Raw genomic sequence first — 25058 nt, forward strand, 5'->3', positions numbered from 1 at the left:
AGCCCCAAGCAGTCAACTCCTTCCAGGGTTGTCAATAAACACAAATGAATCGTCCCACTGGTGGGCTAAGACTCTCTTCTGAGGGCTTCCGTTAAGCAGTGGCCTCAACTAGGCTCACAGGAAAATAGTCCCATCAAAGGTGGATCAAACCTTGAGCGAGGGACCACTGAGCAGCAATCATCTGAGGAGTTCCTGCCTTCAGCCAGTCCTCTCCAGGAGCTGAAGATTGGAGGTCTGCTCCTCTCTAGTCTGCCACCAACTAGGCTGTTTTCCTTTTTTTAAGCTCCTGCCACCAAGTTTGACATCTCCCACTGGTGTGGTGGGGCAGAGCCGACTGAACCCACAGTAGCTCATTAAGCCACTATTTACTCCCTCACAGAACAAACGAGTACAGGGGAGAAAAAACAAACAAAAGGGGAGGAGGGAACAGGACACGGTAGCAATGAAATGGTTATATTCTGTACAGTGAGCAGCAGGCTCACCATGCAGCTGCCTAGCCATTACAGCAGGTCAGGAAATGGACTTTCTGTCCTGTGGGAAATTCTGATATTTTGACAGTTTGTCTCCATCTCAAAATCAAGACAAAGAGTTAATTATTGCACAGGGAGACTACACCATCCTTGACGATGGTAAAGTATAGAATCATAGAATCATAGAATCATAGAATATCAGGGTTGGAAGGGACCCCAGAAGGTCATCTAGTCCAACCCCCTGCTCAAAGCAGGACCAAGTCCCAGTTAAATCATCCCAGCCAGGGCTTTGTCAAGCCTGACCTTAAAAACCTCTAAGGAAGGAGATTCTACCACCTCCCTAGGTAACGCATTCCAGTGTTTCACCACCCTCTTAGTGAAAAAGTTTTTCCTAATATCCAATCTAAACCTCCCCCATTGCAACTTGAGACCATTACTCCTCGTTCTGTCATCTGCTACCATTGAGAACAGTCTAGAGCCATCCTCTTTGGAACCCCCTTTCAGGTAGTTGAAAGCAGCTATCAAATCCCCCCTCATTCTTCTCTTCTGCAGACTAAACAATCCCAGCTCCCTCAGTCTCTCCTCATAAGTCATGTGCTCTAGACCCCTAATCATTTTTGTTGCCCTTCGCTGGACTCTCTCCAATTTATCCACATCCTTCTTGTAGTGTGGGGCCCAAAACTGGACACAGTACTCCAGATGAGGCCTCACCAGTGTCGAATAGAGGGGAACGATCACGTCCCTCGATCTGCTCGCTATGCCCCTACTTATACATCCCAAAATGCCATTGGCCTTCTTGGCAACAAGGGCACACTGCTGACTCATATCCAGTACTTCAGTAGCAGAGCTCCATCTCTTCTCTGGGTCTTTTGGGGCACTCTGGTGGTACACTGAGGAACCAGTCCTTGCTGCCCCCTTGCCCCACACACTCACAAGGTCTTCAGTTGTGATGGGCATTTGGGTGGGTTTCGTAGGGGTGGAGGGAGAGGCTATTTCAGCCTCGCAATCTGAGCTCTCTCAGAAGGGCCAGTCACAATCTCTGGGTCTGGCACAGCATTCTGCCTTTGTGCTTGGCATGATATTCACCTTCCTGTGTGTCAACTGCCTCCCTTCTCCTCTCTTTATCTAATTCTTCATTAACATGTGCGGACAGAGCTACAAGGATAAATTACAGTTTTACAGTGAAAATAACATGTAATTCAGCAGTTCTAAGCAAAACCTCCAAAACCTACTCTCAATGGGGGCAGAATACACACCCAAGGGCCCATTCCACTTTTCTATTTTTATCTCTCCACCCTGGTTTTGCTGCCCTGTGAACCACAATGATCTGTTAGATTGAACACACAGCAAGTATTCTTATTTGGGGCCAAATCCTGCTAGCCTTAGTCATGCTGATTTTACTGAAGACACGGACACTGTGTCAATGTGTAAAAAGAGCAAGATTTGGCTCTTAAATAGGAAAATTACTGAGGCAGAGATCTTGCTTTCTTATTTATCCTAAAGCATCATGCTTATCTAGGGAGCTAGATAAATAACGTTCAATATCACGGTTATTTTTTAATCATCACTAATTTAATCTCTCTTCCTCTTGTATTAATGGATCCAATAGTGAACATCAGTGTAAATGGGTAGGATCTGAGGCTAAAATAAGGAAAGAACAAATTAAGAATTACTTAGACAAATTAGATGTCCTCAAGTCGGCAGGGCCTGATGGAATACTAGAATACTTAAGGAACTGGCTGAAGAGCTCTCTGAACCATCAGCAATTATCTTTGAGACCTCATGGAGTATGGGAAAGATCCCAGAGGACTAGAAAAGGGTAAATATAGTGTTTACTATAAATAGGGGAATAAGGAGAACCTCGGGACTTATAGACCAGTCAGTTTAACTTCAGTATCTGGAAAGATAATGGAGGAAATAATCAATCAGTTTGTAAGCACCTAGAAGATAATAAGGGGATAAATAAGTCAACATGAATTTTGCCAAGAACAAATCATGTCAAACCAACTTAATATCCTTCTTTGATAGGGTAACAAGCCTTGTGGATCAGGGGAAAGCAGTAGATGTGATATATCTCAATTTTAGTAAGGCTTTTTGATACTGTGTCACATGACCTTCTCATAAGCAAACCAGGGAAATATAGCCAAGAAGAACCTACTACAAGGTGGGGGCACAACTGGTTGGAAAACTTTACCTGGAGAGTTATCAATGGTTCACAGTCAAGCTGGAAGTGTATGTTAAGTAGAGCCCCACAGGGATCTACCCTCAGTTTGGGTTTATTCAATATCTTCTTAAATGATTTGGATAATGGCACAGAGAGTACATTTATAAAGTTTGTGGGTAATACCAAGCTGGAAGGGGTTGGAAGTGCTTTGGAGGACAGGATTAGAATTAAAAATTCTCTTGATAAACAAATAGGATAAAATTTTATAAGGACAAATGCAAAATATTACACTTAGGAAGGAATAATCAATTGCACAAATACAAAATGGGAAATGACTCCTGGGAAGGAGTACTTCAGAAAATGATCTGGGGGTTATAGTGGATCACAAACTAAATATGAGTCAACAATGTAACATTGTTACAAAAAAACTCAAACATCATTCAGTATTATGTCCGGTTTCAGGCATCACACTTTGGGAAGGATATAGACAAATTGGAGAAAGTCCAGAGAAGAGCAACAATAATGATTAAAGATTTAGAAAACATGACCTACCAGGAAAGATTGAAAAATTGGTTTTGTTTCATCTGGAGAAGAGAAGACTGGGGGGATGGGGGACATGACGATAGTTTTCAAGTATGTAAAAGGTTGTTACAAAGAGCTGGGTTGTCCTCCTTATCCATTGAGGACAGGACAAGAAGTAATGGGTCTAAATTTCAGCGAGGGAGTTTTGGGTTAGACATTAGGAAAGCTTCCTGCTATAGGGGTGGTTAAGCACTGGAACAACTCACATAGGGAGGTTGTGAAACCTCCATCACTGGAGGGTTTTAAGAACAGGTTAGATAAACACCTGTCAGGGATTGTCTAGACAGTACTTGGTCCTGCCTCAGTGCAGGGGACTAGGCTAGATGATCCACCGAGGTACCTTCCAGTCCTATGATTCTGTGATTCTTTATTTTTGTTCCCTTTAGTCCTTTAAGCTAGCGTTAACTTACTGCTATTTTGCTGCCATTATCCATTCCCCACAAGTCTAATAGAGCTCCTTGAATTTTTGTTTAGTTGCCTTCTCTCTATTCCTGGTATAGGTTTTCTATTTTTAATCTCAGAGTTTTGATCACTCCCTTGTGAAGCCCAATTCCCATTTCTTGTAACTTGCATTGTTCATTTTTTCATTATAGCCTATTGCACCTTAATGATGTTGTATGTCCCTCTGAACCAACTTAATTACATAGCTTTCAAGCTCTCTCTGCTCTCTGCTGTTTTAACTGTAGTCGTTGAACTATAGAGAGATCAAATATCGTACTGACCATTTCCCTGAACCTTCTCCGGTGCTTACAGGATAAAATTGCACTGTTCCATTAATAAACCACTATATCAGGTTCTGAGATTGAGTTTGCAAGGGCGAGATCATTTATGCTGATATCTAGTGCCTATATATTAGTCCCCAGGCCCACTCCTCTGTCATAATCGTACAGCTCCCTTTGGAGCCATGCTTTGATGGTTTTCCTGCCACCATATGTGAAGACTCTTCTGGTGCTTCTGCTGTCGACCAGCTTTGAGGCACTCAGACATCATGGCAACAGGTAATTTTATTATAACAGAGAGAAAAAGAGAGAGGGGGAGTCATGGAGTGCTGGGAAAGACTCAGTTCTCACTATTTCCCATGGATATGTCTGCCTGATGACTAGCCTGTTTACTCATTGATTTGGCCCTGAAACACACAGCAGATGGTGTCAAGATAACTTTGTGCCATATGCCTAAACAATCTTTTTCTGAATGGGTGATATAAAGAAACTAGCTCGGCCAGCTATCATGTGGCCATAAGAAGGGTTGAGAGACTTATAGGTGATATTTCTAATTTACTTGGTAGCGGTCTGTAATAAACAGACAAATTAAATTCTCTGCTGGCAGAACTCTAATAAGGTCAGTGGAGTTATGGCAGCAGAGAATTTTGTCCAAGGTCTACAATGCGGGACTGAATCTTAACGTGTTGAGAACCCACAACTCCTGCTGGCTTCAATGGGAGTTGTGAATCCTCAGTGCCTGGCCGAATAAAGTGACTAGGAATGATCATCAGCCCAAGATGGGTTGCAAGTACTTTGGAGGAAAGGATTAAAAATTCAAAATGATCTGGACAAACTGGAGAAATGGTCTGAAGTAAACAGGATGAAATTCAGTAAGGACAAATGCAAAGTACTTCATTTAGGAAGGAATCATCAGTTGCACACACAAAAAATGGCCCTACTATGGCAGGGGTGGACAAACATTTTGGCCTGAGGACCACATTTGAGTATAGAAATAGTATGGTGGGCCATGAATGCTCACAAAATTGGGGTTGGGGTGTGTCCAAGGGGGTGAGGGCTCCGGCTGGGGTGCGGGCTCCAGGGTGGGGCCAGAAATGAGGAGGTCAGGGTGCAGGAGGGGGCTCTGGGCTGGGGTAGGGGGGATGGCATGTGTTGGGGGGTGAGGGCTCCGGCTGGGGGTGCGGGCTTCGGGGTGAGGCTGGGGATGAGGGGTTTGAGGTGTAGGAGGGTGCTCCAGGCTGGGACCAAGCAATTCGGAGGGCAGGAGGGGGATCAGGGCAGGGGCAGGGGCACGGAGGAGTGAGGGCTTCACCTGGGGGTGCAAGCTCTGGGGTGGGGCTGGGGATGAGGGGTTTGGTGTGCAGGAGGGTGCTCTGGGCTGGGACCAAGGGGTTCAGAGGGGGATCAGGGCTGGGGCATGTGGGGGTGCCTCAGGGGTGCAGACTCTGGGTGACACTTACCTCAAGTGTCCCAGAAGCAGTGGCATGTCCTCCCTTCGGCTCCTTCATGGAAGCACAGCCAGGTGGCTCTGCTGCATGCTACTCCATCCACAGACGCCGCCCCTGCAGCTCCCATTGGCTGTGGTTCCCAGCCAATAAAAGTTGTAGGGGCAGTGCTTGGGGCGGGGACAGTTTGTGGAGTGGAGCCCTGTGGCTGCCTCTACATGTAGGAGCCAGAGGGGGGTCATGCCACTGCTTTCCAGAGCTGTGCGGAGCAGCCCCCGACCCTGCTCCCCAGCTGGAGCACCAGAGCTCCAGTGGGAGATCAAGGGCTGGATTAAAATGGCTGGTGTGCTGCATCCATCCCTCACCTAGCTCCATCCTCTTTGGCACCCCCATTCAGGTAGTTGAATGCTGCTATCAAATCCCTCCTCACTCTTCTCTTCTGCAGACTAAATAAGCCCAGTTCCCTCAGCCTCTCCTCATAAATCATGTACCCCAGCCCCCTAATCATTTTTGTTGTCCTCAGCTAGACTCTCTCTCCAATTTGTCCACATCCTTTCTGTAGTGGAGAGCCCAAAACTGGACGCAATACTCCAGATGTGGCCTTACCAGTACTGAATAGAGGGGAATAATCACTTCCCTTGATCTCCTGGCAATGCTCCTACTAATGCAGCCCAATATGTCATTAGCCTTCTTGGCAACAAGGGCACACTGTTGACTTATATTCAGCTTCTCATCCACTGTAACCCCTAGGTCCTTTTCTGCAGAACTGCTGCTTAGTCAGTCGGTCCTCAACCTGTAGCAGTGCATGGGATTCTTCTGTCCTAAGTGCAGGACTCTGCACTTGTCCTTATTGAACCTCATCAGATTTCTTTAGGCCCAATCCTCCAATTTGTCTAGGTCACTTTGGCCCTATTCCTACCCTCCAGCATATCTACCTCTCCCCCCAGCTTAGTGTGACCCACAGACTTGCTGAGAGTGCAATCCATCCCATCATCCAGATCATTAATGAAGATGTTGAACCAAACCAGCCACAGGACCGACCCCTGGGGCACTCCACTTGATACCGGCTGCCAACTAAACATTGAGCTGTTGATCACTATCTGTTGAGCCCAATGATCTAGCCAGTTTTATATCCACCTTATAGTCCATTCATGCAATCCATACTTTTTTAACTTGCTGGCAAAAATACTGTGGGATACCATATCAAAAGCTTTGCTAAAGTCAAGATATATCATGTCCACTGCTTTCCCCACATCCACAGAGCCAGTTATCTCACCATAGAAGGCAATCAGGTTGGACCTGCATGATTTGCCCTTGGTGAATCCATGTTGACTGTTCCTGATCACCTTCCTCTCCTCCAAGTGCTTCAAAATGGATTCCTTGAGGACCTGCTCCATGATTTTTCCAGGGACTGAGGTGAGGCTGACCAGTCTGTAGTTCCCCGGATTCTCCTTCTTCCTTTTTTAAAAGATGGGCACTATATTTGCCTTTTTCCAATCATCCAGGACCTCCCCCAATTGCCAAGAGTTTTCAAAGATAATGGCCAATGGTTCTGCAATCACATCAGCCAACTCCCTCAGCACCCTCAGACGTGTTAGATAGAAGGTAACAGGCATCTCTCGCCCTGTCTGGCCATTTCAGTATTGTATACCTCACGCTATATACCCATTTACAAACTAAGCCAGTGGCAAATTCAGATTACAAAAACATCTACAGCATGAAACAAACAAGAGGGTGTGTCCTGTATGAATAAAGACAAAGGATGGCACTCGTACATCTGGGCCGGGGGGGGGGGCAAAGAACATACTGAAACCTTCACCTGGGAGGCAGACTGGCAGCATCCTTACCTTGTGAAAGGAGGATCACAGCCAGCTTGACTATAAAACACTGCAAGGATTTTGGGTGAGCAATACTCAAGACTCGGGGCTATCTTGTTAATTAAGTCTAGGCTCTAGAATGCATGTTTTTGTTTTATATGTAACCATTTGTTGTCAGTGCTTCTACTTGCCACTACTTAAATCTCAGTGCTTTGTTAAGTAAACATATACTTGATTTCACTATAAACATATCTAAGTGCTGTGTTCTAGGCAGAGTGGTTATGGGAAGTGGAACTGGTAAGCTGTTGCTTTGGAAGCAGAGAATCCGTGAATACTGAGTGTCCAATAGACCAAGGGTTGAGCACTCCAGGTTGACGCTCAGAGTGCTTAAGCATTGGAGTGTGCCAGTCACTATCCTGTAGAGTGGCAGCAGGGCCTGTGAGGCCTAGAGGGGAGAGATTGTGTTGCCCATGGCCACTGAAGTGGGGGAGATGACCCATGGCAGGCACAGACAAGGCTTCCTCACACTCAGGCCAGGTGGTAGCGAGGTGCCTTACAGCCCTGCGTACTCCTGGGAAGCATCACAGTTGCTATGAGGTTATCAAGAGCTTCCTCTAGTTGGTTCTCTTTGTCGCTGCATCCTGTTTAATGAAGTGCTGCATTTGTTTCCTGAGACTCCACAGTACTGAAAACTTGTTTTAAAAAAAACAAACCCACCTTCCCAAATGGCTAAGTGATAACATTAAAGGTGAGCAACTCTAGACTAAAGGGCTGAACAAAACATGGAGGCTCTCTCCTCTGCACTCATTTCCACATCTCAGTGTGCCGAGCTAACTGCAGGTATGCATTGACATGATTCCTTGTAAACCCCACTGTAGCCATACCATCAGTCTCTCCATGCTGAAATTTGAATTTCAAGCAAATTTGCTCACTGATCATAACTCCATGTACTGTGCATGTCACTAAATGGCTGCATCAAACAGCTTCTTTTATCCTTGTGAATTAAGTATTATAAATGCACCGATACTCCCACTGAAAAGATCAGAGACTTGTTGCCCTAGCAACAAGAACATAACTTTTTTTACTTTCATTTACATCTAACTTGTTTTCTATTAAACATTCATAGATCCTCCCAAATTTAAATTTTGCAATTTTAAATAAAATCAATAAGAGTTTGGGTGGATTAAGGTATTGCAAGCAGGCTTCAGACCCTTTCACCTCTGTCCCTGTATCAAAATCTGCCCTGGTTGGCATGACCAAGAGGTGTTTTCATGTGATGAGTCTCCGGTGGCTCATGGGTTTTAGCCTAATTCCTACCTAGAGTCTGGTTTAACACAACAGTTTTAAACAAAAATTACTGTAGAGCCGTATGCTTTAAAATCTGCTTTTGTGCTTCCCTGATTGTGGCGGCTGCTGGGAACTCATTCAACCCTTTGCATTTCTTAGATCAAATTCAGGGTGGTCTGTGATTTGCTGGTATGCTTCACTCATGTCCCCTTTCCTATCTCTGGCACCCACACCCATACCATGGTGGTTCTGCACAATCCAAGACTTCCCTTACACTGGGGGAAATCCCCACCTGTCCAATTAGGGTAGCTTTACAGCACAACAGACCCATATTTTAGGCCAGGTTTTAGCCCAATATCATTCTAATAATAATAATCAAATGAGACGTTTCAGGAAAAAGTTTATGGAAATATTTGAACTGAAGTGCTGGAAATGTAACCTCTTATTCACAATCAGTTGCTTAAAGTTGTTCGGTCTCAATAGGATATATTTTTTCTGGAGACCTTTATCTTACCTTACATTTCAATTAACTACTGCAAAACTTACAGGAGGTAACAAGTTATGACAGTGAAAATCAGCAAAAAATTGTGAGATTATGTGATAAATGTTTCAGATTAACTGTGGAATGTGTAAATTTCAGCTAGCTTTACTGAATGTTACTTACTTTTCCCTGTAAAACATTTTGAGATCTTCAGTTGAAATATGCTTTACATAGCATGAGATATTATGAAAGCCCAGTGAAATTCAGTAAAAAATATTCTAGGCTGAACACTACCACAGGTATTGTGGCTATATGATGACAAGTAGAGATGAGGTTTTGATGTAATAGTTTCAGTAAAAACAGCAGGTGAAATCCTGGCCTCAAAGTCAATGGGATTTTTGCCACTGAGTTCAATAAAGCCAGGATTTCACCCAGCATGTTTTTGTGTTAGAATCGCATTTAAGTTCTGCATTCATGTTGTGCCAATTTCCCCACAGCTCCCACTGGAATGAATGTCATTCAAAGGATGCTCAAAATTTTTGTCCAGGGTGATGATTGCTATCTGCGCAGAGAGTGATTTTTATGTTGGTTTAGTCAGTAATGAAAAGAAATAAATACAGTGCTCTGATCTGAGGACAGGAACTAAGGCTCGGGAGCTGGAGCTCATAGAGAAGGCAACGTTGCTCGCATGAAAGTCATGTAATCAAATTCTGGGCTGGCTTGCACCCCCTGTGATCCCAGTAACCTTGAGGGTCTTAAACTGCTGTAAACCAGAGTGGAATTTTGCCAAACATTCTTGTTGTCAGAGCCCTGGAATTCTAGATTGTGTTCCCTTTAGGCATTTTCCCACTTTGAACAGAGGTCCAAAGAGAGTGTCTCAGCTTCTAGACAACCAAAAAGCATTTAGACTTCTGGCATGAGTTTGTTGGCAAAGAAATGAGTTGGGACACCATCAGGCCAGACTCTCGCCTACATAGTCTGTTTGTTTATTTACAATGTATAAAAATTCAGCCAAAGACAGTCTGTACCATAATCTTTATGCCACTTAAGTGGCACTAAAGGATGCGGCACTACTCCAAGGGATGGGTGGCTGCAGGCACAGGCTGACCCACAACCAAAGGATTCCCTTCTATGCAAACCCTTCTCTCCACCCCCATGAAGGCAATGCATTAGAATCACAAGAATTGCTCTAGGCTCCGGGCTGCAGTATCAGCTACTGAGCAGCTCCATAGCCTCAGAGAAGAATTTCTAAATTGAGCATTTGCCCCATAACGTCTGTTTAATGCTTTGAAGAAGAATGTACAAATCAGAAAAACTTACGGCAACGTAGCAGCACTCCAGCAAGAAACAGCACAATAAGCAAGTTCTTAATGTGCTGTGATGGGGTGTACCAGGCCCTTTCAGGTCCCCTGCTGGAAACCTCACAGTCCTATCACACCAGGCACCAGGAAAGGAGCAGCGAATGTGGGTCCTCCAGACTTGGCTAGAGAGGCCTCATCAAAACAACCGATCAGACCCCATCAGGCTCAGATAAAAGCAGCTGCAGGGCCTGAATAGGTCTATTTCTGGCTGGGGCCAGAGGGGCAAGGAAGGGTACTCTGTCCTAACCAGAAGGAGCTTGAGGAGCTGCATTAGCTACACCAGGAAGTGAGAGGAGCTAAGAGCTCTAGCCCTAAGGTAATGGAAAGAGATAGAGAGACCAGGTGGGAAGAGGCCTAGGGAATGTAGCAGTAACCAAGCAAAGGAAGCAGCACTTGGCTGCTATTTATAGGGACCCTGGGTTGGGACTGGAGTAGTGGGTGGGCCTGAGTCCCCCCACCAGCCAGTACTGGAGTGGCCTAAGCTGCAGAGAAAGGGCTGAAATTTAAAGAGCTCAGAGATGGGGTTGAAGACCCTGGGAAGGGCTAACCATTTTGTTGAACTCTTTACAACCCTGGAAGGGGACTAAACTTGAGAGATGACCTGGCAGGAGAGCTGGGGAAGTGAAAACCTGTGAAAATAAAGAGTGTCTAGGGAGAAAGCCCTGGGGGGCAGTGCTCTATAACAGGGAAGGACTTAAATTTAACCCAGAAAGGGGTGACTACCGAGGCCAGTAAGCAGGCTGAAGAATAAACCAAAAGGAAGAGAGGAATCATTTGTTTGGGTGTTTGTTTAAACTTTCAGCTGGACATCTGTTACCCTGGAAGGGGTTTGTTCATTTTAGCCTGTGTGACTTAGCCAGATGGCTGAGCCACTAAAGACCTGCCCAGTGAGGTCTACAGCTGGTGCCAGGATTGGAGAAAAAGGATTGCAGCACCACATCCAGCCAACAGGAGGGGTTGATGAGAAGTGAGTGCCCCATCACATGCTCCATTGATTTTGCTTATGCATAATAGAATACAGCTGGTGCAGTGGAAAACCAGCAGTGAAAAGGTTATGGTTATGTAAAATGCAGACATTTAGGACAATTTCACAGAGCACCATCCTATACAAACACATCTGTTCTGCTACAAAGGCAAGCGCTACCCACTGCAAATAATCTATATAACAGAACCTTTAAGAAGTGTCTGACAACCTGTAGTAACCTGTGAGGTTAAGAGAAAATGACTCCACAGTGTTAACTTTTGACCTATTTATAGCACATCAGAAATACAGCTTAAATAAACAAGGGATCTATCCCTTCCAGCTGGATGGGTATGAGAAATACTTTATTGAGCTATAAAGTGCCTCTTTTGTCAAGGATCATAGCAAGAGTGTATTGTACAATACAAACATTTGCTGAGTTGACACAAGACATGGCCTAAAGTGTTTAGAGGTGTTATCTGCTATAACAACCATTTATTGATAAGCCATATCCTCCTAGCTATCACTGAGTTTTATGCATAAAACTGTGGCATGTATATGATAGACAAGGAATGTACCAATAATAAAAATGTATTCTTTGTATTATTGTAGCACCTAGAAGCCCTCTTCATGGACCAGGACCCGTTTGGGTAAGGTGCAGTACAAATACAGAATGAAAAAAAATGGTTGATAGGCCTAACAAAAACCCATATGAACATCCAACCTCCAGAAATGTTCAGATGTAAATTTCAGAATTGTTTACACTTTGCGTAATGGACCTGTGACAAGGTGTATGGTTCATTTGGTTATCCCTGAAGGGGCTCCTGGAGTCCTGTTAGACTACCCCAGTGCTGCCCCACTGAGTGAGACAGTGGCACAGGTATTTTTGAGTGAAATTCCAACGGATTTAGGTAGTAGCTTCTGAGTCTAGTTAAGCTCAGAATGTTACAAAGAGTTGGCCTTTCCTATGAAACGAAGAGTCTGGAGTCGTCTCTCCAAGATAGGAAATGTTGGAGACATGAAAGCTGCCCAGGCTATATTGCTATGTTTGTTTTTATTTTTGGAGAAGAAAAATGTTAAGAAATGTCTTAAGGGCTTTGATAAAGCAGTTCCTTAAAAAAGGTCTATTGAAGTGAAATAGTCAAGAGGTGAAAAACACTGTACTCCCATGGATTAGAAGCCAGTTGAGAAAGAACACAAAGTAGGAATAAGTGATCAGGTTTCATCATGTCTGGGATCTTTATTAATGATCTGGAGAAGGGGGGAACTGAAGGGTAAAATCTGCAGTAGATCCTAAATTATTTAGGACAGACAAGACTACTGTACTGGTGTAGCAGCTCATTCTATATTATTAAACTGCCATTACTGAGAAACTATATAAAGTTTTCAGACATTGAAACTGATGAAGAGACAAGGCAAATTGGGGATTGGTCCTGCTTTGAGCAGGGGGTTGGACGAGATGACCTCCTGAGGTCCCTTCTAACCCTGATAATATTCTATTCTAATGTAGTGTAAATTCTACAATGACTTATGTTAGTTAATTCTTTCTATGGCTACAGTAACAATGTGGGAATGAGGTATTGCTTGTACCTAGTTAGTGTGCTCTTATTGACCACTGCTTTTTGCAATCATTACAATTAAAGGCCCAAACCCTACAGTGGACTACATGCTTTGTTTGCCAGGGTGCACCCTCATGCAATCCAGTGAAGAACTTGGGCAATTCTGGGGAGATCCATTTCTTCTAGGCAGTGTATGTTGACTGGTTTCTTCCCGCTACCCCACCACCACCACCCATACTAGGAGAATATGGATGTTCCTTTCTAGCCTTTGACTTAATAACCAAATGACACCTCAATTTATTGAAAATTTTTAACTGTTTTCTTACATAAAAATAACAGATGGGGTGGGGGGTCCCTCAGGAGATTCCAAATGAAAACTTTTATTAAAAGCTAAGGGCTAGATTGACAAAGGGATTTGGATGTTGTGATGCTGAGCTATTACGTGTCGTTTCATTAAGCAATTATTGAAGTGAGACATGGTAAGATGTCAAAATGCTAAGGAGCAGATCTGTGACAGAACTGAACTTCCTGCAGAATGGAAATTTCACAATTTCAAAATTTGTTTTTGTTTCAATTCAGAACAAAACCAAAAGATTGAGATTTCCTTTCAGAACAATCATTTCATTTTGTTTTTTTACTTTTCATTTCATACTATATCAAATTGTCATTTTAAAACACTTCGTTTTAACAAATCAGCATTTTCGGATGGAAAAACATTCCATCTGAAAAACTTTGACCAGCTCTACTCAGGATCTTTAAAATTAAGCTGTGGATATTCTCTTGTAGGAAATCATGGGAACTGCATCACTTGGGGTATTGAAATTAGGCAACACAGTGCTAAACTGGTAAGGGAACAGGCTAGATTAAGACCACTACAAAAGAAGCTATGTGCAGTGCTCTACAAGTGGTTTTATTGGTCCTGTACAGGAGGAACAATGGCATACGTTCTTGAGTACCAGCTACGGTCACCTTCTCCATTAACTATTTATAAATACATAGATATTTCTGACAGAACACTCTCTCAACAAAGATGACGAAATGGATATTTTACTCTTCTAATTTGTTTCTCTGAGGACAGGAAGCTAGTTCTAAAATTTGTCTAGAAATAGACAAAAATATAAGACTAAAAGCATAAGAATGGCCATACTGGGTCAGACCTGTGGGTCACCTGGCCCAGTGTCCTGTCTTGACAGTGGCTGGTGCCAGATGCTTCAGAGAGAATGAAGAGAACAGACCAATTTATCGAGTGGTCCACACTCATCTTATAGCAATCAGAGGTTTAGGGACACCCAGAGTATGGGGTTGCATCCCAGACTACCTTGTCTAATAGCCATTGATGGACCTATCCTCCATGAATTTATCTTTTTTTTTTAATCCAGTTATACTTTTGGCCTTCACAACATTCCCTGGCAATGAGTTTCACAGGTTGACTGTGGTGTCTGAAGAAGTACTTCCTTTTGTTTTTATAAACCTGCTGCCTATTAATTTCACTGGGTGATCAAAACACTTATTCACTTTCTCCACATCATTCATGATTTTAGACCTCTATCATATCCCCCATTAATCATCTCTTTTCTAAACTGAATAATCCCAGTCCCTTTAATTTCTCCTTATATGGAAGCTGTTCCATACCCTTAATCATTTTTGTTTCTTTTCTCTGTACTTTTTCCAATTCTAATAATCTCCTTTTAGATGGGGCAGCCAGAACTATATGCAATATTCAAGGTGTGGGCATACCATGGATTTACATAGTCGCATTATATGTTATGTCTTGTATATCTTTTTCCTAATGGTTCCCAACATCGTTAGCTTTTTTGACTTCCATGACACGCTGAGCAGATGTTTCCAGAGAACTATCCATGATGACTCCAAGATCCTTCTTGAGTGGTAACAGCTAATTTAGACCCCATCATTTGTATGTATTGTAGCCCATGGGGCTACCTTACCTTTATTATATTCACTGCCTTGCTTTCATTACATTCTGCATTTATGATATTCAGCAGTAATGTAAGGAACCCACAGGCAGGACTGGCCTTACCATGAGGCGAACTGAGGCGGCTGCCTCAGGTGCCAGGGGTCACCACTAGTACCCAGAATGTAGAAAATTGTGTCTGCTGGTGGTGCATATGTATTCTCTCTGCTCTAGATGCACAGAGATGGTGGAGTGCTGTGCTGGAGGAAGGAGGGCACAAGAGACATAACAGGCAGGCAGGCGAAAAGGTGAGAGGGAAGAACAGAAAGCGGCAGGAGCTGCAGGGAGAGAGAGGAGGAGGAGCCTCTTATGTACCTCTCTAGCACCCCCAGGAGCCTGGTCTGATTAACACCAGCTTCTCAGGGAGCTGCCTGTTTCCTGCTGCTTCCCTGAACCCACTTGAGGAGAACAGACAGTCACCTGAAGTAGTAGGAGCCAGTTAGGCCCTTAAGATGCTGATATCTTCCCTCACTTAGGCCCTGCTACCAGCCTGCTTATTTGTCCCCTTCAACTGGGTGTTGAGAGCCAATATAGCCAGCACAGAACAGCAGTCATGAGTGAAAGAAGAAAATGTCCCTCTGGGGCAGCATTCAGAAAAAGAAAGAAAAGCTTCCTTTGCTTTCTATCTAAGCAGGAAGGAGCTCTCCTGAGATACATAGACACAAATGTTCACAGTGAGCCTTCTGGCCCCAGTGAGGATGTGAGTGGTGAGGAGATGCCTGATCTTCTAGTTAGTCAGAGTGCAGGTGACCTGGCAGCTACTGCAGCATCCATATCTCCATCTCAAATGGATGTAACCGTGCACATTCCTGAAGAAAAGTGTAGATCAGAGAAGAGTGTGGTGGAGGCACAAGAAACAGCTGCTGCTGAGTTTAGTTCCTTAAGTTTGTGAAGTTTCCTGCCACAGAGCGGGTTGATGTGTTTCCTTTAACCTTCCCATTTTTCCTTATTCTTTTTAAAATTAATTGTTGATTAAATCACTTGCATTTGCTTTAACTTGTATGTAATGGTCAGTGGGTCAGAGAAGGGCCCAGTGCAGAGAGAGTACCCTGGAGTGGGGACACCCTCGCCCCTATCCTAGGTGACCGCAGCAGAGTTGGGGGTCAAGCCCTCCAGGAATCCTGGGCCCAGGCTTGTTGGGGTTACGTGGACTCTGCCAGACAGGAGAGAGGAAGGGGAGTCCTCAAGGGCAGGGAGGCCACTGGGTAAAGGAAGTGGGAGTGAGGACTCCGATCCTTTCACTAGCCCACTTCACCGGGGTAGTGCAGAAGCCAGGAAAGTTCCCCGCAATAGCGGGACTATTCCCCCGCTTAGAGTGAGAATGCGTGCTACCCAAAACCTAGCACTGCGTGACACTTCAGATCAGCTGTATGTGCCAAACAATGGAAACTTCCTTAAAATTTTGGAGCTGATGGCTGAGTTTGATGCTACTGGAGTACAGCATCAAAGAAGAGTCACCGCCCAGGAAATGTACACACGCCACTACCTTGGAAAAACAATTCAAAATGAGATCATACAGTTACTGGCAACAAAAGTCAAACAGAAGATTGTGGCAGATCTGAAGTCAGCAAGATATTACTCTGTTATTCCGGACTGCACACCTGACACCAGCCATACGGAACAAATGACTAATGGTGCGTTTTGTAACAACAACAGAACCTAGTGAAAATGTCCCTGCAATGGTGACTGTCAGAGAGCATTTTCTAGAATTTGACATTGATGATACTACAGGAGCTGGCATGACAAATGTTCTGCTTAAAAAGCTGGAAGATACAGGAATTGCAATAGCTGACATGAGAGGTCAGGGCTACGATAATGGTGCCAACATGAGAGGAAAGAACAGAGGAGCGCAGACACGAATCAGAGAGTTAAACCTTCGAGTTTGTTTGGTTTTTTTGTCCCATGCAGTTCTCATTCATTGAACTTGGTGGTCAGTGACGCAGCGTCAGCTTCTAGTGAGGGTGCTGAATTTTTTAATGTAATTCAAAGCATCTGTGTATTTCTCTGCATCAACTCATTGATGGCAAATTTTGAAGCAACATCTGGGAACATCCTCTCTGACACTGAAACCACTGAGTACCACACAATGGGAAAGTCGAGTGAGGTAATAAAGCCTATCAAACACCAAATTGAGAAGATAGATGACGCCATAGTTGCCATTATGGAGGATAATGCTATGACAGGAACTGTTCGTGGGAGAACAGTGGCAGGGGGAAATGGAATCACCAGAAACATACATAACTTCAAATTTCTGTGTGGCTTAGTGTTGTGGCATGACATACTGTTTCAAATAAATGTTGTGAGCAAGAGACTCCATGGTGTTGACCTTGATATATCTGGAGCAATGGAACTGGACAAAGCAAAGTCATACCTACAATCAAAAGAGGGATTTCAAAACGTTCTGAAGGGTGCACAGAAGTTGGCAGAGAAACTTCACACTTGAAGCTATTTTCCCACCCATTCAAGAATACAAGAGTCACCGAAGAAGAAGACATTTTGATTACGAGGCATGGGATAATCCCATAAGAGACCCCAAACAACAACTCAAAGTTGAATTCTTTAACCAGTTGCCAGATTGTGCAATACAGTCAGTTGAAGAACATTTCATGCAGCTCAAGGAACACAGCAGTATATTTGGGATGTTGTATGATATTCCAAAACTCCGCACTATACCTGAAGAAGATCTACACCAGCAATGCAGGGCACTAGAGACAGTGTTGACACATGATATGTGCAATATTGATGTGAGTGATTTAGCTGATGAACTGAAAGCCCTTTCAAGATACATTTCAACAGGATCAACTCCAAAGGCTATTCTGGAATATATGTGCACAAATAAGATGACCACCCCCTTTCCAAATGCTTTTGTTGCTCTGCACATACTTCTAACACTTCCTGTAACAGTTGCCAATGGAGAACGCAGCTTCTCCAAGCTGAAGTTAATAAAAACACATCTACGCTCCACAATCACACAGGAGAGGCTGGTCCAGACTGTGGACCTTCAGCAGGAAGCAGTTCAAATCTTTGCAACCAAGAAGGCACCGAAAGCACCACTTTGATTATTCAAACAGATAAAAATGCCAGTGTTTACTATGAAGACAAGAAAAGTTACACTTGCTGTTCAGAAGTTTGAAAGTTAAGTGTTACTTAAAATTTTTGAACAAGACATTTTAAGTTGTTAGTTCTCCTTCATTGAGGTAGGTAGCAGAGCAGTGCCCTGAGAGGAGTAGAACAGGAAGAAGGCAGAATTGAGACTTTTCAAAGTTTTGGCCCAAGAGAGGGGGCATGGAGGTGTCATTTGAACTTCCCACCTCAGGTGCCAAAATGTTATGGGCCATCCCTGCCCACAGGCCTGTATCCTAGAAGACAGCAGTTCTCAAACTTTAGCAACCTGAGGACCCCCATTTTGATTTAAAAAATTTTGGGAACCCCAAGTCCCTCTACTTAGCCCTTGCCCTGCTGCCTTCCCTGAGGCCCCACCCCTGCTCACTCTATCCCCCTCCCTCCATTGCTCACTCTCCCCCACCCTCACTCACTTTCACCAGGATGGGGCACGGTCTTGGGGTGCGGGCTCTGGGAGGGAGTTTTGGTGTGTGGGGGGTGCAGGGCAGACATGCCAGCTGCTTCTAGGAGCAGTGAGGAGCTGGGGCCCCACTGTGCCTCTGGACTTTTAGCATGCAGGAAGCGCTGAGAGGGAAGGGGAGGAGTTGATCAGCGCGGTCCACAGACACCCCCCCTCCAGGGGTCTGCAGACCCCAGCTTGAGAAACACTGCTAAAGACATTAGCTTCAGCAGTTAGCATAAGGCTTGAGGCCTAAGAACTCTGGCAAAGATAAACGTCCCAAAGGTAACCCCTACGTTTTGGGGAACTGGAAATAGAGCGTATGGGGGACTTTTGTTCATAATGACATAAGCCAACCACAGAAACATGAGCTAACACCAACTTTTGGAAAATTTGAAAAACAATCCAGCCACAAGAGAGCCCTGGCAATGAATTGACTTGTATGATCAGTTGAGATCATAATATCTTCACCTATAAGAGAAGGGCACTTCAACATTAGTAGGCTGAGGAAATACAAATAAGAAAGAGGAGAAGTACCCCTACTGGCTATGCATTAGATATAGTGGTGTCGGCATACATTACAAAAGTTACATGCTAGCTTGTGGACAGCATGGGAGAGAGAGATGTAGCCCTCAGGTGGTGCCAGAATGATGGACATTGGTGATTATGAAGCTGTGATGGGTTAAATCACAGAAACCCCCTTGGGCCTGCCACCTGACATGCTGGGACTACCTCTGAGCCCGTTTTCCCTGGCAGCTTGGGACTTCAGTGCCCTGCCTGGTTGTGCCAGACACGCTAGCCTGCTGCAACACAGACCCAGGTCTGAACTACATCCCCCGCAAAGCTGCAGGCTTAACTGAAAACAGCTTAAGAAGTGTTCATGTCTCCAACGCCCAGATACCTGGTTCCCAATGGGATCCAAACCCTGAATAAATCTGTTTTAACCTGTATAAAGCTTATACAGGGTAAATTCATAAATTGTTCGCTCTCGATAACACTGATAGATATGCACAGCTGTTTTGCTCCCCCAGGAATTAATACTTGCTCTGGTAAAAGTGATAAGTAAGTAAAAGTGATTTTATTAAATATAAAAAGGAGGATTTAATTGGCTCCAAGTAATAACACACAGAACAAAGTGAATTACCAAGCAAAATAAAATAAAACATGCAGGTCTAAGCCTAATACAGTAAGAAACTAAATGCAGGTAAATCTCACCCTCAGAGATTTTCCAAGCCTCTTTTAGTCTGGGTCTAGCAATCACTCCCACCCCTGGAGTTACTGTCCTTTGTTCCAGTTTCTTTCAGGCATCTCTTTGGGAGGAGAAGTTATCTTTTGTACCTGCTGAAAACAAAATGGAGGGATTTCCCAGGGCTTTTTTAGTCTCTCTCTTGTGGGTGGAAACCCCTTGTGTTTTCCTATGCAGCATCACAGCTACAAGATGGAGTTTTGAAGTCACATAGGCAAGTCACATGTCCATGCATGACTCAGTTATTTACAGGCCAACGCCATGGTTCACATGTGAGCCCAAATGTTCCCAGGAAAGCTCAAGTGTGGATTGGCATCTATAAAAGTCTATTGTCATCTTAAGTGTTTCTTGATTGGACACTTACTGAGAATAGTCTTTTCTCAAGAAACTGACCAAATGCTTCACTGAGGCTACTTAAAATTAAACAAGTACATAGCCAATATTCATAACTTCCAATACAAAAATGATACATGCATACAAATAGGATGAATATATTGAGTAGATCATAACCTTTGCAGAGATATGTTACATGGCATATCCAGAGGTAAAAGTAAGCCGGTATGCCCCGGTACGGCGTACCGGCAAGAGCTGGTGCACCATACTGGGGCAGCCCGGCTTCCCCAGGGGGCAATTTAAGGGGCCTAGGGCTCCCAGCGGTGGCTGGAGCCCCAGGCCCTTTAAATCGCCTCCAGAGCCCCGCTGCTGGAGCCCTGGGGTAGCAGCTGCGGGGCTCCCCTGCTTCTACCACCCCAGCCCTTTAAATAGCCACCAGAGCCCCGCCACCACTACTCCAGGGCTCCGGGGGCTATTTAAAGGGCTGGGGCAATAGAAGCAGGGGAACCGCAGGCCCTTTAAATAGCCCCCAGAGCCCTGGGGTAGCGGGGGCTCCAGCTGCCTCTGCCACCCCGGTCCTTTAAATAGCCGCTGGAGCCCCGCCATTTCCCCAGGGCTCTGGTGGCTAATTCAAGGACCTGGGCAGTAGAAGCAGGGGAGCCCCGGGCCCTTTAAATAGCCCCCGGAGCCCCGGGCTGCTGCTGCTATCCCAGTGGGGGAGGGAGGGAAGAGGAAGAGGAGAAGGGGGGAGCACTTACCTTGCAGGGTGGCCTGGCTCTGACCCCCTCAGCCCCACCCCTTCCACCCTAGGCCCCGCCCCTTCCCAGGGCCAGAGCTGGCCCCAGCTTACCGGTAAGTCACTTGACTTACTTTCACCCCTGGGCATATCTGGTACAAAACACATTCCAGTTATGTAATATATATGAGAAAATACACACACTGAAACACCCAAACAGTCCTCATGCTCCTAATGTTAAAAAAAAAAAAAGAAAGAGAGAGGAAAAGATTTCTAAATGGCCACCCTGCCAGAATTGTACAGCTCTGCGAATGAAACCAGTGGGAGGGACATTACACAGAAAGGGGAATGGAAAGCTGCTCAAATTGAGATGATGTGGAAAGCTACAGCCCCATCACTACTCCTTCTATTCACACTTCTTGCAACAGCTGATGAACTTCCAGGTGCTTTTCACATCAGAGCCCACCCCAGGGGAACACCCTTGAGAAGCTTCCCGTGGGTTGCCTAGTTCAGCTGGTCAGAGTGTGGCACTAATGAAGCCAAGATGGTGCAAAGGAGCCCCTAGGTGGCTGTGGGCCTGGGGAGGATGGCTTTTGATTTTTGGCCTGACTGCTACGGACAGCAAGGCCAAGAGTCAGCTGCCTGGCTAGCTGGCCGACCAGCCCACCCACCATGAGCCCTCAGTCAACTGCTTGGAGAATGTGGGTATCAACCCCACTACCTCGCGCATGTAAAGCAAGCGCTCTACTGCTTGAGCTAATTCCCCACAGCTAGCCAGACTCCCAGGCACCACGGAAAAAAGGCAAGGGCTCCATGGCCCGAAGCACAACACAGCCTGAGTTGGGGGGCTACCCAGAGTTGGGTAAGGGGCCCCAAGTCCCTGCCAAGAACCTCGGCACAAATACCAATGCTCCCTCCCTGGAGTGTGTCGGGGGGTGAGAGTTAGCCCCTGAAACAAGCACAAAATTTAAGACAACACAGGGATAGACCACTTGATGATTGCCTGCTCTTACCATTGCCTCTGAAACACCTGGCATCGGCTACTGTCAAAAGACATGATGGACCATTGGTCTCACCCAGGAGGGCCATTCTGATCTTCACCACTTTCCTCTAACCCAGGCAAAGCCAGGAGCACGGCCAGCTCAGGAACTCTAGCAGGGCTCACACAGGCTCCCTGGCCCCTGGCACAGCATACAGCAAAACAACCCTGCCTCCACCAGGATAGACACCCACAGACTCACTGGTCCAGACCAACGCAGCCCTGCCCCACTTTGGCTTTCTCCAAGCCGTCTGTGTGCTCTGGTCCACGGCTGCCATGCTGGCTGAGATCAGGAGGCTGTGTGGTTTACATGATCTCAGCTGAGCTGGTATCATGTGCCCCACCCCCTCGCCCATCTCCTCATTCCCTTCATGGACCCCAGGGATGTGAGTAATTCTGTATTTGAGTGGCACTCCCTCCCAGCCAACCAGTCTTCTGTCAACTAGCAGGGTGGGGGGAAAGGGATCGTGCTCTAGTAACAGCTCAGCAAGAAAGGGGCAGGTCCCCCACTACAGCAGAGCAGGCTGGAGAATATGTGTGTCGATGTCACTACTTCTCCCATGCTCTTCCATTTGAGCTAACTTCCCCAACCTGTCTCCAGCCTCCCAGCCACTGGAAAGGGGAGAAGGGCCTTGGACAAACAGCTTTCTGCTCCGCAAGGGCTGGCTTTTTGGGAGGCCAAGCCGGAAGAGGGATGGAGGCCACTGGAGGAGCTCAGCTGCCTGACTGTCAATGGCTTCTAAAAGAAAGGACTGTGGCTCCCTTGCTGCTGGAGAATGCGGGTATTGATCCCACTACCTCTCGCATGCGAAGCGAGCGCTCTACCACTTGAGCTAATTCCCCTGTCTTGCCCACAAGCTGCTTGATCCACTCATGTCATACCGGAGTCCTCACTGTCCCTGCGCCAGGCGGTGGTTCCTTCCAAAAGGGTCAGGCAAGTAGCTGTTTCCTGTGGGCTGGCTAGCTCAGCTGGTTAGAGTGTGGTGCTAATAACACCAAGGTCATGGGTTCAAGCCCCATGTTGGCCACTCTGTGTGCTGGATGGAGAGTGGGGCTTCTGCTCTTTTCGATGACTGCTAGGGGTCTGAGAGGCTAAAGGGAGATGGGCTGAGGGGCTTGCAGGAAGCAGGCAAGAGCCCTGTTGGGGGAAGGGGCTGGCCAGCCAGCACAGAGGCTGGCAGGACAAGGCTCTGTCCACCTCCTTTCCTCCCCTCTCTGGGCTCCTTCCTTGACCTGTGGCTGAAAGAGATGGGCCCGGGGAGGGGAGGAGAAGGTTGAACCTGGTCAGCTGCCTTTCCAGCTCATAGGAGACGAGGACTGAGCAGACGGCCCAGGAAGCAAAATCGCAGGGCTGCTGACTTGTCCCCAGTGGGTTGACCTGATGGCCCGAATTCTTCCTGGCCACCATCTCCACCCAAATGTACCCAAGGGTGGATCATGCTCTCCAGCCCAAGCCACAGAGGAAGGCTTAATACTCAGCACCCAAGCTAGGGGAGAGGCTTCAGAGTCGGCCTGCGCAAGGTGAGCTTGGGAGTTCCCTAGACCCCAGCCTCCCACTGCCCACAGGCAGCCCCGAAGCCCACACTGGAGCCCAGACAGGAAGGAGCAGGAGGAGCACTCTGCCCAAGGGCACCACCACTCTAAGTCAGCTTGAATTGTTTTCTCTTCTACCCCTTTTCTTCCAAATTCTGCTGGCTTCAGTAGCCATCCCTGGGACACAGGGAAGACGCAGGCACGGGACCCTACCTAGTGGAAGCCAAACGCACATACCAAGAGTTTATCGCAGGCTATTGAGGCACTGTAGAAACCCTATTCAGATGCATTGGCGTAGCTAAACTTTACTTCCATAGCCCTACTTGTGCAGAAAGCCAACAAATAAAAAGATAAAGCATGTATTGAATAAACTAGTCCGTTTATCTAATTCGGAACATTTATGTTAATATACCTCACATATCAGTATGAATTGTATACTTGTAGTCTACAATAAAATTGGAGTCTTTTAGCTCTCCAAAGTGAGCACAAATTGGACAAATCAGTAATGATTGATTAAATATCCAAAACAGTACAATACATCAGTGACTGCTTACTTTTTAATTACCTCTGTTAGGTACAGTATATTTCCCTTCGTCATTCTTTCCCTTGTAAATGAGAAAAAGCAGCAGAAATATATGGGTTAATCTTCTACCATGTGGATTAAAGAATTTACTTCTTGGTTCTCCTGATAATTATTCTTGCCTGCAGCACTAGAACACTAGTCTCATTTCCCAGCGATAGATTTGACCTCCATTGTGGTACTAAATACATAGTTTAATCAGTTAAGTTATTATCTTCAGAAAGCCATATGCATGAATAGCTGCATTATTGTAGAATCTAGACAGCCCCATCATCCTGCAAGCTGTCCCAAGCACCCCCTAGTGGCTGGGCATGGTGTTGGAGCTGAATTCCCGCCCGCAGCATATCCAGTCCTGACAAACCTTTTGTATACTAAAGAGCACCCAGCCCATTTGAAGGCTTATCTTTATTAACAGAGAGGCCAATGCAAAACAAACACAACCTTCACCTCAGCATCTTATCTGGATGACCAACTCATTCTTCGTTCATTTGTCCCCCACTTGAGTCCAGTGTTCTCTTCCATCCAGGCTCTTCACCAGGTTCAGGTCTCCACCCTTGGGGTTAGCACTCTTGCCACTACCAGAGGAAGAGCTTCCTTTGAAGTCAGGGGTTTGTGGAGGTCCATCCACTGCAGTTCCTCCCCAGGGGCAGCATGTAGTATTATTCAAGCCGGGCTTCCTGCCAGTGTCTTTGGTACCTTCTGGATGCCTGCCAACTGCAGGTCTCCCTCTAGGAGCACCTCTTCGAAGCTCCCTACTCTAGTGGGCTCCGCAGAGAACTCTGTCTACGGTAGCACACCTCTCTAGGTTCCCTGCTCGGGCCTCCTAGACGACTCCTGTGGAAAGGAGCTTCCATCTTAGGAGTCTCTCTCTAACTGAGCTTGGGTAATGGTTATTAGGATCAGGTGCTCATTTGCTAATTAACCCTTAATTATCCACCTGGGGCAGTCCGTTATTCCCAGATGGGCCCTGATTCCCCATAAAGGGTCCAGTTGCTCTGTGACAGCCCTTGTAATTAATTTTATTCTGGCATATAGCTTATGAGACTTTCTTCCTAAAACTTAGACCCAAATGTTAATAAGATAATAGACACAAAATAAGCTTTCTTGCTTGACACAAAATTGTCTATTTACTTGGTTTTCCCCCTAATTATCTTCTAATTTGTGTTTTAATTGCTTCCAGGCAAATGTCTGTCCTCTGTTTTCCTCATCTA

At 45.7% G+C, this 25058-nt stretch overlaps 2 non-coding genes across 2 annotated transcripts; one reads left to right on the plus strand and one right to left on the minus strand.

The window, feature by feature from the left end:
* Positions 1-22504: 22504 nt before the first annotated feature.
* Positions 22505-22577, minus strand: TRNAA-CGC. The gene has a single exon. It is a non-coding gene; the product is annotated as a tRNA-Ala (tRNA).
* Positions 22578-22688: 111 nt separating this feature from the next.
* Positions 22689-22762, plus strand: TRNAI-AAU. Its single transcript has one exon. It is a non-coding gene; the product is annotated as a tRNA-Ile (tRNA).
* Positions 22763-25058: the final 2296 nt, after the last annotated feature.

This window comes from Chelonia mydas, chromosome 4, assembly GCF_015237465.2.
Source record: "Chelonia mydas isolate rCheMyd1 chromosome 4, rCheMyd1.pri.v2, whole genome shotgun sequence".
Lineage (NCBI taxonomy): Eukaryota > Metazoa > Chordata > Testudines > Cheloniidae > Chelonia > Chelonia mydas.